The 17,343-nt window shown below is 38.6% G+C and overlaps 1 non-coding gene across 1 annotated transcript; it reads right to left on the bottom strand.

The window, feature by feature from the left end:
• Nucleotides 1–16,827: 16,827 nt before the first annotated feature.
• On the bottom strand, nt 16,828–16,930 carry LOC137778159 (U6 spliceosomal RNA). The gene has a single exon (XR_011076756.1). It is a non-coding gene; the product is annotated as a U6 spliceosomal RNA (small nuclear RNA).
• Between the last annotated feature and the right edge of the window lie 413 nt (nt 16,931–17,343).

The raw sequence follows: 17,343 nt of genomic DNA, 5'->3' as shown, positions 1-17,343 counted from the left end.
TATTTATTCATCCTTATATTCTTTCATTATGGAGGCACTCCCATTCTATGACCATGCATTGTGCTAGGTCCCGGTGGGACAGGCATGGAATGTCAGAAAAGGTCACCCTCTCATGGAGCATGGAGTCAAGAGTAGGAAACTGTGCATGTCAACATACAAATACTTATTCAAGTATAGTTTTTAAAAAGGTGTTAAAAGACAAGTATAGAGTGTTATGAGTATATAAAATTAATAGATTTGACCCAGTTTGGGAGTGAGGTGAATAGGTGTTAAAGAGGAAGTGACATTTAAGCTTATACTTGAAAGATGAATGCATAAGTGAAAAGACATTAAATAGACAGACAGATTAAATACACATATACAGACACACACACACACAGTCCACAAGGCAGTGCATGATAAATGCACATACCATAATATAATAACTGTAGATTTTAATAAGAAAAGAACAGAATGTCCAGAAGTAGTCTAAGCTTAGATTTGAGGCATGATTTTTTTCAGATCAAGACAGAGTTAGGATCAGAATATTACCCTACTAATGAATTTAAAGGCAATGCAGATTAGCCTGTGGTCTTCTCTCTCTCTCTCTCCCCCTTCCTTCTCTCTCTCTCTCTCTCTCTCTCCACACAAACACACACACACACACAGACATACATACCCACACATTTACCACAACTCAGCATGGAAAGTCTAAAGTACTATACCTAACAAAAATAAAATTTCTCAGATAATTTGAGATTTTACAGATATAAAATACCTTATTCATATTCAGACATAGCTTAATTTTTTTCAAGTCCCTATTTTATAATCTTTATTGTATGAGAACTGATCATCCACATTGTCTTCTCTCTGAATTTTAATAAAGGATTAAGACACAAGTATTCTCCTTTCCCGTCTTAGATATTTTTTCAAGGATAATTAAAGTAAATGGGGCATAATAAAGAAAGAATATAGCTTCCAACCAAGAGTTTCTAAAATGAAAAAAAAAAAAAAAAACCTAAGTACTTTGGACTAATAGAAGGCCAGTCTAAACTGCAAACTATTTTAAATATATATATTTTACTTATTTTACCTACATTCAGTAACTAAAATTGGATGTCAGGACTATGTGTTGGAAGTTGCTTTAAGGAACAGATAAGAATGATTTATAAGTAGACACACTGATAAGATAAAAATTACTTTGAAATACCGGAGAGTACTTAAAAGCAGTTATCCAGATAACAGAATATGGATCTAATAATCTATCTACAATTTTTTTTTTTACTATCATAAATACGTAGGGAAAATTTTCTTCACAATTAGTAAAAAGATCAGTGTCAACTCAGACATTTATTTAATCATCTGAAATTATAAAGTAGTGAGGTTTCTTCTTTGTATTTTTATTTTTATGCTATAAACCTGCGGCATTCCTCTAGGCATATCACCACCTCTAATATGTTCAAAAAAAAAAACATGAGCAATTTTAATGCATGCACAACTTTCACCAAATCTAATAACAAAATTTCAAAATGTTTAGCAGTTTTCTTGTTTTGTTTAACCCTGCTCCAAACATGGAGATTATTTGATTGCAAAACAGTCAGATTTTTTTTTTTTCCCCTTTTAAATGAGTGGATGAGTCATTGAATAGGAAATACAATTTTACACTTACTTTCAGGGAGCCCTTTGTGGGTTTTAAAAACAAACCTTGGGGAGAGGAAGAGACCCTTGGGTGCTGAGATGTCAATCCAAAGATAATAATAACACATGTTTTTGGAATACTGCTGGCTCAGAGATGTTACAATGTGTCAGAAGAAAACAGTCCTACTCACTCTGGTAGCTTTATTGCTTATGGCATGTTATGATTAGAGATGTGTGTGGTTTTAAAACTACAAAGATTAAATTGCCTAACACACTATGCATTGGAAGGCCTGGACCAAATGGAAGCTTAATCAGCATTTTTCTTCTTTCTAAATGTAAATGGTATGATGCAGTGTCCTGTAAATGATGCTGTTTATCATATACTGTCAGAAGATGCTGCTGAAAGATGCATTTCCATTTGTTTCCTTACTTGAGTTTGATTTGTAAAATCAGATTTAAACAGTGAATGAAATTGAATTTAAATTTTAAGGACGGACAACCTAATGATATTTATCATAACTGGAACTGAGTCTACAAATGTTTATTCTAAGTCCAACTTCTAAGATTTGAAGAACAATGTGTCTTTATTTTTATCTTTAAAATAATTAGTCCAAATGTAATTAATTTTATGGTAATTATAGGCATTAGCATTGGAAACCTAATCGTAGCCAAAATATTCCTGTGTGTACTGCATTTTGTATACTCTTTTTTTTTTATTATTTATACAGCAGGTTCTTATTAGTTAACTATTTTATACATATTAGTGTATATATGTCAATACCAATCTCCTAATTCATCCCACCACCACCCACCCCACTTTCCCCCCTTGGTATCCATACATTTGTTCTCTACATCTGTGTCTCTATTTCTGTCTTGCAAACTGGCTCATTTGTTCCATTTTTCTAGATTGCACATATGTGCATTAATATATGTTATTTGTTTTTCTCTTTCTGACTTACTTCACTCTGTATGACAGTCTCTAGGTCCATCCATGTCTCTACAAATGACCCAATTTCGTTCTGTTTTATGGCTGAGTAATATTCCACTGTATATATGTACCACATCTCCTTTATCCATTCATCTGTCAATGGGCATTTAGGTTGCTTCCATGACCTGGCTATTGTAAATAGTGCTGCAATGAACATTCGGGTGCATGTGTCTTTTTGAATTACGGTTTTCTCTGGGTGTATGCCCAGTAGTGGGATTGCTGGGTCATATGGTAATTCTATGTTTAGTTTTTTAAGGAACCTCCATACTGTTCTCCATAGTGGCTGTATCAATTTACATTCCCACCAACAGTGCAAGAGGGTTCCCTTTTCTCCACACCCTCTCTAGCATTTGCTGTTTGTAGATTTTCTGATGATGCCCATTCTAACTGGTGTGAGGTGATACCTCATTGTAGTTTTGATTTGCATTTCTTTAATAATTAGTGATGTTGAGCAGCTTTTCACGTGCTTCTTGGCCATCTGTATGTATTCTTTTGAGAGGTGTCTATATAGGTCTTCTGCCCATTTTTCTATTGGGTTGTTTGTGTTTTTAACATTGAGCTGCATGAGCTGTTTATACATTTTAGAGATTAATCCTTTGTCCATTGATTCGTTTGCAAATATTTTCTCCCATTCTGAGGGTTGTCTTTTCGTTTTGTTTATGGTTTCCTTTGCTGTGCAAAAGCTTTTAAGTTTCCTTAGGTCCCATTTGTTTATTTTTGTTTTTATTTCCCTTACTCTAGGAGGTGGGTCAAAAACGATCTCGCTGTGATTTATGTCAAAGAGTGTTCTTCCTATGTTTTCCTCTAAGAGTTTTACAGTGTCTGGTCTTACATTTAGGTGTTTAATCCATTTTTAATTTATTTTTGTGTATGGTCTTAGGGAGTGTTCTGATTTCATTCTTTTACATGTAGCTGTCCAGTTTTCCCAGCACCACTTATTGAAGAGACTGTCTTTTCTCCATTGTATATCCTTGCTTCATTTGTCATAGATTAGTTGACCATAGGTGCGAGGGTTTAATCTCTGGGCTTTCTATCCTGTTCCATTGATCTATATTTCTGTTTTTGTGGCAGTACCATATTGTCTTGATTACTGTAGCTTTGTAGTATAATCTGAAGTCAGGGAGTCTGATTCCTCCAGCTCCGATTTTTTCCCTCAAGACTGCTTTGGCTATTCGGGGTCTTTTGTGTCTCCGTACAAATTTTAAGATTTTTTGTTCTAGTTCTGTAAGAAATGCCATTGGTAATTTGATAGGGATTGCATTGAATCTGTAGATTGCTTTGGGTAGTATAGTCATTTTCACAATATTGATTCTTCCAATCCAAGAACATGGTATATATCTCCATCTGTTTGTGCCTTCTTTGATTTCTTTCATCAGTGTCTTATTGTTTTCTGCATACAGGCCTTTTGTCTCCCTAGGTAGGTTTATTCCTAGGTATTTTATTCTTTTTGTTGCAATGGTGAATGGGATTGTTTCCTTAATTTCTCTTTCTGATCTTTCATTGTTAGTGTATAGGAATGCAAGAGATTTCTGTTCATTAATTTTGTATCCTGCAACTTTACCAAATTCACTGATTAGCTCTAGTAGTTTTCTGGTGGCATCTTTAGGATTATCTATGTATAGTATCATGTCATCTGCAAACAGTGACAGTTTTACTTCTTCTTTTCCAATTTGTATTCCTTTTATTTCTTTTTCTTCTCTGATTGCTGTGGCTAGGACTTCCAAAACTATGTTGAATAATAGTGGTGAGAGTAGACATCCTTGTCTTGTTCCTGATATTAGAGGAAATGCTTTCAGTTTTTCACCATTGAGAATGATGTTTCCTGTGGGTTTGTCATATATGACCTTTATTATGTTACGATCGGTTCCCTCTATGCCCACTTTCTGGAGAGTTTTTATCATAAATCGGTGTTGAATTTTGTCAAAAGCTTTTTCTGCATCTATTGAGATGATCATATGGTTTTTATTCTTCAGTTTGTTAATATGGTGCATTGCATTGATTGATTTGCATATATTGAAGAGTCCTTGCATCCCTGGGATAAATCCCATTTGATCAAGGTGTATGATCCTTTTAATGTGTTGTTGGATTGTTTGCTAGTATTTTGTTGAGGATTTTTGCATCTATATTCATCAGTGATATTGGTCTGTAATTTTCTTTTTTTTGTAGTATCTCTGTCTGGTGTTGGTATCAGGGTGATGGTGGCCTCATAGAATGAGTTTGGGAGTGTTCCTTCCTCTGCAATTTTTTGGAAGAGTTTGACAAGGATGGGTGTTAGCTCTTCTCTAAATGTTTGATAGAATTCACCTGTGAAGCCATCTGGTCCTGGACTTTTGTTTGTTGGAAGATTTTTAATCACAGTTTCAATTTCATTACTTGTGATTGGTCTATTCATATTTTCTATTTCTTCCTGGCTCAGTCTTGGAAGGTTATACCTTTCTAAGAATTTGTCCATCTCTTCCAGGTTGTCCATTTTATTGGCATAGAGTTGCTTGTAGTAGTCTCTTATGATGCTTTGTATTTCTGTGGTGTCTGTTGTAACTTCTCCCTTTTCATTTCTAATTTTATTGATTTGAGTCCTCTCCCTCATTTTCTTGATGAGTCTGTCTAAAGGTTTATCAGTTTTGTTTATCTTCTCAAAGAACCAGCTTCTAGTTTTATTGATCTTTGCTATTGTTTGCTTTGTTTCTCTTTAATTTATTTCTGGTCTGATCTTTATGATTTCTTTCCTTCTACTAACTTTGGGTTTTGTTTGTTCTTCTTTCTCTAGTTCCTTTATGTGTAAGTTTAGATTGTTTATTTGAGTTGTTTCTTGTTTCTTGAGGTAGGCTTGTATAGCTATAAACTTCCCTCTTAGAACTGCTTTTGCTGCATCCCATAGGTTTTGGATTGTCATGTTTTTGTTGTAATTTGTCTCTAGGTGTTTTTTGATTTCCTCTTTGATTTCTTCAGTGATTTCCTGGTTATTTAGTAACGTATTGTTTAGCTTCCATGTGTTTGTGTTTTTTACACTTTTTTCCCTGTAATTGATTTCTAATTTCATAGTGTTGTGGTCAGAAAAGATGGTTGATATGATGTCAGTTTTCTTAAATTTACCAAGTCTTGATTTGTGTCCCAAGATGTGCTCTATCCTGGAGAATGTTCCGTGTGCATTTGAGAAGAAAGTGTATTCTCCTGTCTTCAGATGGAATGTCCTATAAATATCAGTTAAATCTATCTGGTCTACTGTGTCATTTAAAGCTTGTGTTTCCTTATTAATTTTCTGTCTGGATGATCTGTCCATTGGTGTAAGTGAGGTGTTAAAGTCCCCCACTATTTTTGTGTTACTGTCAATTTCCTCTTTTATGGCTGTTAGCAGTTGCCTTATGTATTGAGGTGCTCCTATGTTGGGTGCGTATATATATGTTGGGTGCATTTATAACTGTTATATCTTCTTCTTGGATTGATCCCTTGATCGTTACATAGTGTCCTTCCTTGTCTCTTGTAACATTCTTTATTTTAATGTCTATTTTATCTGATATGTGTGTTGCCACTCCAGCTTTCTTTTGATTTCCATTTGCATGGAATATATTTTTCCAACCCCTCACTTTCAGTCTGTATGTGTTCCTAGGTCTGAAGTGGGCGTGTTGTAGACAGCATATATATGGGTTTTGTTTTTGTATCCATTCAGCGAGCCTGTGTCTTTTGGGTGGAGCATTTAATCCGTTCACATTTAAGGTAATTATCGATACGTATGTTCCTATTACCATTTTCTTGATTGTTATGGGTTTGTTTCTGTAGGTCCTTTTGTTCTCTGTGTTTCCCACTTAGAGAAGTTCCTTTAGCATTTGTTGTAGAGCTGGCTTGGTGGTGCTGAATTCTTTTAGCCTTTGCTTGTCTGTAAAGCTTTTGATTTCTCCATCAAATCTGAATGAGATGCTTGCTGGGTAGAGTAATCTTGGTTGTAGTTTCTTCCCTTTCATCGCTTTAAGTATATCATGCCACTCCCTTCTGGCTTGTAGAGTTTCTGCTGAGAAATCAGCTGTTAACCTTATGGGAGTTCCTTTGTATTTTATTTGTCGTTTTTCCCTTGCTGCTTTCAGTAATTTTTCTTTGTCTTTAATTTTTGTCAGTTTGATTACTATGTGTCTCGGTGTGTTTCTCCTTGGGTTTATCCTGTATGGGACTTGCTGCACTTCCTGGACTTGGGTGGCTATTTCCTTTCCCATGTTAGGGAAGTTTTCGACTATAATCTCTTCAAATGTTTTCTCTGGTCCTTTCTCTCTCTCTTCTCCTTCTGGGACCCCTATAATGCGAATGTTGTTGCATTTGATGTTGTCCCAGAGGTCTCTTAGGCTGTCTTCATTTCTTTTCATTCTTTTTTCTTTAGTCTGTTCCGCAGCAGTGAATTCCACCACTCCGTCTTCCAGGTCACTTATCCGTTCTTCTGCCTCAGTTATTCTGCTATTGATTCCTTCTAGTGTAGTTTTCATTTCAGTTATTGTATTGTTCATCTCTGTTTGTTTTTTAATTCTCCTAGGCATTTGTTAAACATTTCTTGCATCTTCTCGATCTTTGCTTCCATTCTTTTTCCGAGGTCCTGGATCATCTTCACTATCATTATTCTGAGTAATTTTTCTGGAAGGTTTCCTATGTCCACTTCATTTAGTTGTTTTCCTGGGGTTTTATCTTGTTCCTTCATCTGGTACATAGTCCTCTGCCTTTTCATTTTGTCTATCTTTCTGTGAATGTGGTTTTCATTCCACAGGCTGCAGAATTGTAGTTCTTCTTGTTTCTTTTCTGTATACTCTTTTTTCTGACACATTTATAGTACCACAAACAATTTTAAAATGTGACAGAGACATTTCTTTGATTTATAAGTATTTTTATAATATAGTTATTCTTATGTGAATTCTTCACTAGCTTGGAAAACACATGGCAATGTATGTATACAAATCTTTCTGGCAGATAATCATGTGCTTAAAAAGGTTAGAAAACTTTGATATACTTTATCCATGTTCTCAGCTGATTGTACCCAGTCTGAAATCAATGTGAACCCCCCAGGCATGCCAAAAGCCTGGGATCTTTTAAGACTTCATTCTGAGTATTGTTATAATAAATATATTACAAGATTGCAAATTTTAGGCATCAGGGCAGTGCCGTTCTTAGTTACAGGCATCTTTAGCAACCCACTTTAAAGATCTTCTGCAAATCAGAAACACTGAAGTACAAGTCATTTTTTCCTGTTATGCCCAAATGGAAATTTTTTTAATGTTTGCTAACAAATTCCAGTTTTGTTAAAGAGTCACTCGAACCAAACTGCTGCCAAAGAAAACGTGTGGCGATAACTTATATTTGGGAGTTAATAGCTTAGAGATTATGTGCTGAATTATGGGAATAGAAGGAAATCCCTTTGGGGGAAATATAGAAGGAGAAAACCTGAGGGCTATAAGCAAACTCCCAAGAGAATACCATCATAGAGGGGGGATGTGCTACAGAGGGAGAGGGAGAAAAAAATTGTCAAAATGGTATGTAATAGCCAAAAAAGAGTGCTATGATAGATGTCTAGGAAAGAGTTTGAGAAATATGAGATATTCACTAGGGACCAATGTTAGAGTGAGGAATATTACAATAAGGGAAAAAGTGAGATTACTGTTCTGGACAATTAATAAACCTTTGGTTACTTTAGTAAAAACATGTTTAGAATAAAACAAGAGTGGAAGAACTCAGAACTTAATTTGTTGAGAAGTCAGTGAGCATTCAGGTAGTTGGAAGAGAAAGGAATAAATAAATAAGGTAGTACATTAAGAATCCAGGGGGTGTTTTGTTTGCTTGTTTTGTTTTTGTTTTTTATTTTCACAGGAGAATTCAGCTTGTTTTTTTTTTTTAGCTAGGGAAGCCAGAGGAGATTGTAGCTATCAGAAAGAGAGGATATAATTAACTGGGCAAGATCTCAGAGGGAAGACTGGAGAGAATAAAGCCCAGCGAAAAGATTATCAGGAGTAGAAAGAAGGAAAATCACCTTTTATTTGACAAAAGGAAGCATTAGCCATAGATCATTCTAGTGCCATTTTAGTCTAAACTTCATAGAAACATTATTGAGAGAAAAACAAATTGCCTTCTTTTAAAATGTTCATAGGCTGCTGACATCCTATTCCAGCTACATAATTAAATTACATTTATAACAACGGACATAGGCTATGGCTATACTGAGACCTTATATATACTATCCCAAATATAGAGATAATTTTTAATATTAATACATACAGAATAGAACTCCATGTAAGCAGAGATTTCATTAGCTGCTAATGAGAATTTATATCCACACCTCCCACATAGTACTTTAAAGTATATGATAATATTAGTACTAATGGGAGAGTGGAAGAAATATATAATATGTTGATGCTATCTTGTAACATCCAGTATAGCGACAACAGAGCTAGGAACTCTGACACTTGTGTATTTAATGAACGTCTTTTGGTTTTGAGAAAATTTGGAAAAAACTCTCGAATATTAATTGCACATTTTCAGGTGATTACATTGAAAAGTTGTTAGACATGGCTGTAAAGAACACAAATCTCATTATGTTGTAACAACAAAACTGAATTCCCACAGGTTTCAGAATTTTGATATTAATATAGCATGTGCAAACACTGGCCACATTGGTAATGGCTTCTGTATAGATCTGTTGTCTCTATTTTTCCTTATTTTGCTTTTTCTTATTTGTTTTCTTTCATTGCATGTATTTTGTTTCCTAAGCTCACTTTTGAAACCAGTCAAATATGTCAATGAATAAAATAACATGTCCATATCAGAGTTTTACATTCACTTTATAAATGCAGAACAATTCCTTTATTTATTCTAATGAAGATGAAAATTAGATTTTTTCCAACATTATAGATAATGCTGCTGAGAATGTTTTGTCCACACATCATGTATACATAAACACACTTTTGGTATATATAATTTCAACATCGCTAGAAATGTCTATACTGCTTTCAAAAGAAAGTATACCACCTACAGGGTATGGATATCCCTAGTAGTCTACATTCGTACCTATTCTTGGTATTGTATTACTTCTTACTGTGTACTAAGTTGGTTGTATAGTAGTATTTCATTGAAGTTTTAATTTTCATTCTAGCAATGATATATTTCTGGCCCCCTCAGCACCGTCAATGGATATGGAGGGCAGTGGTTATGGTTAGGAAGGTCCCTTTGATACTGCAAATTGGGCATTTTCCCCCATGAGAATATGAGGTTTTTATCTCTCCAACACCAGAGAGCATATTGGGCATTGATATCCTACAAGGTCAAACTCTGCAAACCTCTGTTGGTGAAATCCACCTCCTGGTTAGAGTAATCAAACCAGTACCTGAGGGGAAAAGCCAACTGGGAGCCAGTAAGTCTACAGTCCCTGGAAGAGTGGTAACTGTCAAATAATATAAATTATCTGAGAGACATAGGGAAATAGGATAAACTATCCAAGAACTGCACCAAGTGCGTATTGCACCTTTCATCCATAGTGCTTTCAACATCCCAGTATAGCCAGTAAAAAGCAGATGGCTCTTGGCAGATGGCTACAGACTACTGATCATTGAACAAGGTAGTGCCCTCCATTGGTGCAGCTGTGCCAGCATTGCCGCCATCTTAGATACCTTGGTCTTGGTTCTAGGAGTGCACCAAGCCATATTGGACTTAGCAAATGCTTTTTCAGTACAGTATACCCCTGGCTGCTGAGTCACAAGATGAATTTGCCTTCATGTGGGACGGGCAGCAATGGACCTTTCAAGTGCTTCCCCAAGGACATCTACACAGCCCCGTGATAGATCATGTGATGGTAGCCCAAGAACTGTCCCTGTTCTCCTTCCCCACATCAGTAAAATGGGCCCATTACATTGATGACATAATGTTTAATGTTGACATGGGAAAACTTGCCTCTGCTGCAGGCCACTCTGTAGATTTTGCTGGAACATCTGTGAGCAAATGGATGGGCAATGAACCTGCAGAAAATTCAAGGCCCAGGTACTGCTGTAAAGTTTCTGGGAGTCATATGGATGCGTGACACAAGTGTTGTCCCAGAGGCTGTTATCAACAATGTGCAGGCCTATCCAAACCCTAAGAATGTGGAAGAAGTGCAAGCTTTTGAGGGATTTGGGTTTGGGAGGACTTTTATTCCTCACTTGGCACAGTGCATTTGTCCATTATACTGCCTACTGCCTGGTAAAGAAAGGGCACATAGGGGATCAGAGCAACAAGCTGCCTTTGAGAAAGCAAAAATACTAGTGAAGCAGATCAAAGCTCTGGGCATCTCCAAAGCGGGGCTACAATTTGAGTTAAATGTGCCCATGACTCCGGAAGGTATAGGTTGGGCATTTTGGCAGAAACAACAGAAGGAGAGAGAATCCCTAGGATTTTGGTCCCAGCTCTGGAAGGGGGCAGAAAACTGATATTTTCCTGTAGAACAACTGTTCTTGTCAGTGTACACAGCACCCCTCCAGGTAGAGCCTCTTATGAAGGAACAGCATATCATGGTAAGAATGTCCCTTGCTGTCAAGAGGTGGATGGAGAATATGTTCCATCAACCCATCTCTACCAAGGCTCAACTTGTCACTTTGACTAAGTAGCATGCCTTTTTGCATCAGAGGAGTATCCTGTCTGCCTGCCAACTGTCTCTAGAAATGCAGGTTGTACTAGGCCCTGTAGAATATGTATCAATAGATCCTTCAAATGCCCCGACCTCCTATGGCAGCCTTTGTGGCCTGTAAGAGGGAAGCGGGGGAAATTCCCACTGATGCCTGGCATACAAATGGGTCTAGTCAGGGCAGACCACCCACATGGACTGCAGTCACTATTCAGCCCAACACTGACACCATCTGGATGAAAAGAGGAATGAACTGAAGCAGCCAGTGGGCTGAACTCAGAGAGATTTGGCTGGTGATCATCACTCATGAGCCTTGGCCATTAACCCTTTGCACTGACAGTTGGGCTGTTCTAAAGTGGTTAATCCTATGGCTTAGACAATGGGAAGAGGAGGTGCGGGTGATCACCAAGGTGTGAATAAGCCCTTGTGGGGTCAGGATATGTGGAAAGACATTTGGGTTTGCCTGCAAGAGCCTGAGGCAGTCCTCACTCTCTTCCAACTCCCAGCTCATAAGGTGCTGACACCCCTTGGCAATCAGGAAGTTAGTGCCCTAGCCCAGGTATGAGCCTAGCAACGGACCCTTCAGTAGACACAGCAGACTGGGTGCATAGGAAGAGCGGCCACCATAGTACCTGGGTGGGATGGTGTATTGCTGAGGATGCCAGATTGCTCTTGAAATACAGTGACTTCATTAATGCAGTAACAGCATGTCCTGGGTATTCTAAACAGTGCCCAAGGCAATTGCCATAGGAATCTGGGGGCCATCCATCAGAGTTCCCAACCAATGAGAGATTGACAAATTGATTATATTGGTCCCCTCCTTTTGAGTGAGGGTTCTAAATATGCCTTGGCTTGTGTGGACACTGCGCCTGGCCTAACCCAAGCTCTCCCCATCACCATGTAAACCAGGCTGCCACCATTAGGGGATTAGAGAAGCTGAGTACCATGTAGAGATACCCTCATCCAGTAGACAGTCATTGGGGATCATATTTCAAAGGTCACAATATACAAGACTGGGCAAAAGAGCATGACATTGAATGGAGGTTCCATTTCCCTTGTAACCTATAAGTAGCAGCGTTGGTAGAAAGGAAGAATGGAAAATTAAATCAGCAAATTAAATAACTAGCTGGTAAAACCACCTTGGCCGGGTGGACTAAAGTACTATCCCAGGCTTTAATACATTTGAATGATCAACCAGTAAGGCCTGTTGCCCCATATGTCAGACTAGGGACCCCTACACCCAACACCATAAAGATATGGAGTCTTGGGAGATGGTCATTGTCCCAACTCTCACCATGGTTCACTGTGCTGTGCTGCTGAGAATACTCAGCTCCACCACGCCTGGCAAAGGTAATCTACTGGAATTTGCAATGGGTGAGTTACACCTTTGGGTGAGCGGGAGCTACTCAATATCCACTCGGAGCCCATTGTCCTGCTGCAAGCTGGACTTGTTGAAATGCACAGTACCTAGAATGGAACATACACTACTGAAAGAGGGGAGAAAGTGAGGGCGCCTGTCTGGTGCATCCCACACCCAGTCCGTCTCCACGCCTGAAGTGCTGTTTCCCCAGTCAACATGTATGGTATGCACAACCAGGTCAGATTCCTAAAGCTGCTGCCATACTAACATCTAAGGACTGGGCCACAAGTGTAATTATTATAGAAGGGGAAGACCTTCCCATACAAGTTCCTATTAAATATCTACCTTTTTGACCTTAGACTCCCTCTGCTCCTGTGGCATCCAGTCATGGAATGGGCACCTAATGATAACACCTTTCTACAGTGGGCCTCCTCTTAGTAAGCCTGGCAAAGGAATCCATCCAACTGTTGAGTATGTGGTCAGTTGCCCCTCTCTAGCTCATCAGGATTGCCATGGAGGGTATCACCACTCCAAGAAGGGGACTTGAAGGCACTAAAGCAATAAATTAAGGAATAATAAGCTACGTTTAGGACTCTCAATTCATCTGATATTACCAATACTGATCCAGAAGCCTGGCCTGTGTCACGCACTATTAATAAGGCTAAGTATGGGTATTCTTTTTCTGTCGATCAAGCTACCTAGGCAGCCCATCAAACTGCTGACCAGAAGGTCCTAAAAATACCACCATCAGAGTCATGGGTGGCTACACTCATATTTGGGATGGAGTCACGTGGCTTACCCTGGGTTATGGACATTTGTACACTAGTGCACCCCTATGTTGGGGACAGAAAAATCACTCTAAACAGAACCAACCCAAGTGTACCAGGGATATGAGCTAGATATCACCAGAACTGTGTAGTCATTCTGTCACATGAAAGAATGGTGACTGGTTTGGCACTGACTGGTTGCACTGGCCAGGTATTTATTGGGTAGCCCTGAATGGGATCCAGTAGTTGTGTGGCAAAAATCTTTGGGCTGATGCACCCTGGGTTTTCCCTGGACATAGGAGACAATCTGCCCCATGGTAACAAAAGTTGCAAACCACCATCTCCTCAAGGCCAGATGGGCATGTTCTGTTTCCTACTGGAATGATCATTTGGCCACCATCTCTGTTCCCTCCGTTGGCCTAAAGGACAATTAATAGCACTCATAGAAGGCCTTACTAAATTCACCCAGAAAGTCTTAAATGATAGATGACAAAGTCTGTTCTTACTGAACACTGAAGTGTCTCTAATGAGAAAATCTGTCCTCCGAAATAGGATGGTCTTGGACATTATTACTGCCTCTCAAGGAGGCATCTGTGCCATTATCCAAACAGAATGTTGTGTATTCATACCTGATGAGTCCACTAATACATCATCTTTATTAGATCACATGAGAACACAAGTGAACGCCATGAGTGACCTGACCCCCAGCCTAGGGGACCTAATAAATCAGTGGTTCAGATCCTGGGGCGGAAAAAATTATTACTTATTTTGGGAATTATTATCTTAATCTGGTTTTTCTCTTGCATGTGCCTGTACTGTTGCTGTGGTATCTGCCTGCAGGACAACCAGATAGCTGCCAAATGAGCCACCTCCATGGTAGTAAAACCTGCTGACTGCTCAGGGCACAGTATGCTGGGGGCAGGGGGTGGGGCTTGTAAGACCAGCAGCTGGTTGATCTTCTAGCCAGACCTGGGCAATTGGAGGCTCCTTACCAGCTCCTCTGTCCTTAAAATGTACGTTCTGCACTAGGAGCTGCTTCTAGGACGCAGCCTTGAGACAGTCTGTGTTATTGAGACCATCTGGACTGTATACAAGACTGAACCCTGTTAAGGCCTCTTTATAAGCTCTTAAGATTCTGTTGGGCAGGTGCAGAGACCTACTCATCTTGCAGCCACCTGCCTACCAATCTGCAGTGGCCCTCCTCTTTCTCCAGTCTCTCCTTGCCTTTCACATACATGGGCTAGTTGTGAATTTCACCCGGAAAATCCCAGGCTTGCAAACCCCACCAGGTCAAAGTTGTACACGTCTCCCTTCACTTTCTCACCCTGATGATATTGTAAACATAAAGAAGCACCTTGAATAGAATATTGTAAACAGCATAGCATCAATGGCCCCTGTAGTCATGGCCTTCATATTGGAAAGCGTCTGCATTTTTAGCCTTGCTTCAATCATTTTTGTCAGCGTAGCAATCTCCCAGAAAACTGCTGCATCCAAGGACTATTTTGTTTGTTAATTTGTAACATTTGGGGCTGTCACAGGTGTGAATTGAGAACCCAGTCAGTCAGTATCAGAAGCAACAATTGAAAATCTTCTATTTTTCTTTTTTAAACGTCTTTATTGAAGTATAATTGCTTTACAATGGTGTGTTAGTTTCTGCTTTATAACAAAGTGAATCAGTTATACATATACATATGTTCCCATATCTCTTCCCTCTTGCATCTCCCTCCCTCCCACCCTCCCTATCCCACCCCTCTAGGTGGTCACAAAGCACCGAGCTGATCTCCCTGTGCTATGCAATTGCCAACACAGTAACTCCATTGAAAACGCAGGGTGAAATGCGCAGTTGCGAGGGGCCTGCGGGGCTGTGAGACTCTAAGGAGGAGTGCAGAGCTGCGCACAGGGAGGGCGACATTGGCCAGGCTCCTGCTTCCTGCTCTGGCTCCTGGTCCTGTTGTCTGGTTAGAGCCCGACTCGGAGCTACTTTTGACTTCTTTCGGATCATAACCTTCTCTGGGGAATCTGAATTGCCTCAGACAGCAATTCCCCAAATTTCCATTTGGTATTCTCCAATGCAAATGCCCGTTCACCAGGATTTAGAGGTTAAGTCATGCATGTGTTTTCAGAATTTCAGTCAATATTTTGGTGGCATTCTTTTATTTAAGGGAAGCCTGTGCTGTAAAGGTTAGTTCCAGCATGCCTAGAGTGTTTTGGAAAAGTAAGAGGTGTACTAAGACAGTGTTGACTCCTAGTCAAGGCATGAATTGTACTGATTAATAGTGTTGCTTTTCATCCGAGGGGCCATGATGAGTTCTGGTGGTTTGTAGCGGCTTGTGAGGTGTTGTTTATCGATAACAGTGAGAGGCTGGTTTACACCTGCTTTAAGTGAGACCCCCGAAGGGTTCTTCCACTGGGGCTGGTTACTTCACAAGAATATGCCTAGATTAGGTCTCCTGGTTTTTATACGCTCTGTGCCTACCTTGGTGGTTTCCAATTTGAGAAAGTACATCGACTGCAGTCCTGCAGATGGAGGGCAATCAGAGCTAGCTCCTGGCTTCTCCTGATCTATGCTATGAGGTGGCCTTTCCTTGAGATTCATTTCCTTACTTCAATGCCGCTGCTATTTTGTATTCTTTTCTGGCTATAACCTTTAGATTCTTAAGCATTATCATTGCGAGTCCTGTGAGAGTTCTTCAGAGACTGAAACTTGTCTGATTGCCACCGTTAGTGAAGCCTCCAACAAGAAAAACAAAGAACAAAAATAAATAAACCAAAAAAGGCAGAAGAAACTGAGGGAGTGCAAGGAAGAGAAAAAGCAACAAAAATAAGGCAAAAAATCTCTAACTCATATCCTCAAGAAGAAAAGGTGTTTGTTTATTCTGTCCAAAACAACAGACTTAGAGGTTATTTGAAAAAAAAAAAAAAATTGTAGAAAGTTTGGGAGATAGAGGAAATCTAAAAAGCAGGAAAAAAGGCAAAGCAATGGAAAATAGTGAAGAAAAGATCCATATGTTTAAATATTTTCTAATAGAAGTTCTAGAATATCAGAGAAGTTGGGGTGGGAAAATTGACAAAGAAATAATTCATGAGAGTCCCTAGAACAGAAAAAAAATTACTCCATATTGAAAAGTTATTAACTGAGTACCAGCCCAATGAATTAAAATGTTCCCAACCAAGATATGCCATTATCATGCAATTTTGTAATACCAGAAATAGGAGAAAAGTTTTCAGAGGGAAAAAAGAAAACACACCAAAACACAGGATTATGTGATTATAGTATTCTAGCAATACAGAGAAAACTCTAAAATATTTCTGAAGAAATTTTTTTAAAGTTATTTACAAAGAATGACTTAAAATTACAAAAATTTCAAAACACGTCTATATTTGTAAGTCTTGAGCGTAGGCATATGCCTCCAAAAATGTATCAAGATTCTTTTTCATGATATGAAGCAAGGTGTTATGCAGTTGTTTTAGCATGTGTGTGTGTGTAAAATGCTTCATGAATTTGCATGTCATCTTTGTGCAGGGGGCATGCTAACCTTCTCTGTATCATTCCAATTTTAATATATGTGCTGTTGAAGCAAATACTCATTTAGGATTTTGATTAATATAAATACTAATAACTAAAATATTCAGAAAAACTATTTTAAGTGTTGCAAATAGGGATCACATATTACTGCAATAGGAGAGACAATAAACCTTTCCAAATCACTAACTATCCTGTGCTGGACCTAAGGACACTAGAAAGTAAAATGTTGATGTATTGACACCAATTTAAGTGTTAGATGTTTAGAAAATATTAAACATTTTAATTTAAAAAAAGATAAATTGTGGAAATTTACCATTTTGATCACTGCAACACATGATAGTGACTGGATATCATCCCTGATAGTTATGGGTTTCTATGTAACAGTGAAATGTAATCACAAAGAACAGCCATCACAGGAAGCAGAACTTGAAAAAAAGGTATTTATCATTATATCACTTGATTCATTCC

This window comes from Eschrichtius robustus, chromosome 1 (genome assembly GCF_028021215.1).
Source record: "Eschrichtius robustus isolate mEscRob2 chromosome 1, mEscRob2.pri, whole genome shotgun sequence".
NCBI lineage: Eukaryota > Metazoa > Chordata > Mammalia > Artiodactyla > Eschrichtiidae > Eschrichtius > Eschrichtius robustus.
This window is presented reverse-complemented; position numbering and strand designations above follow the sequence as displayed.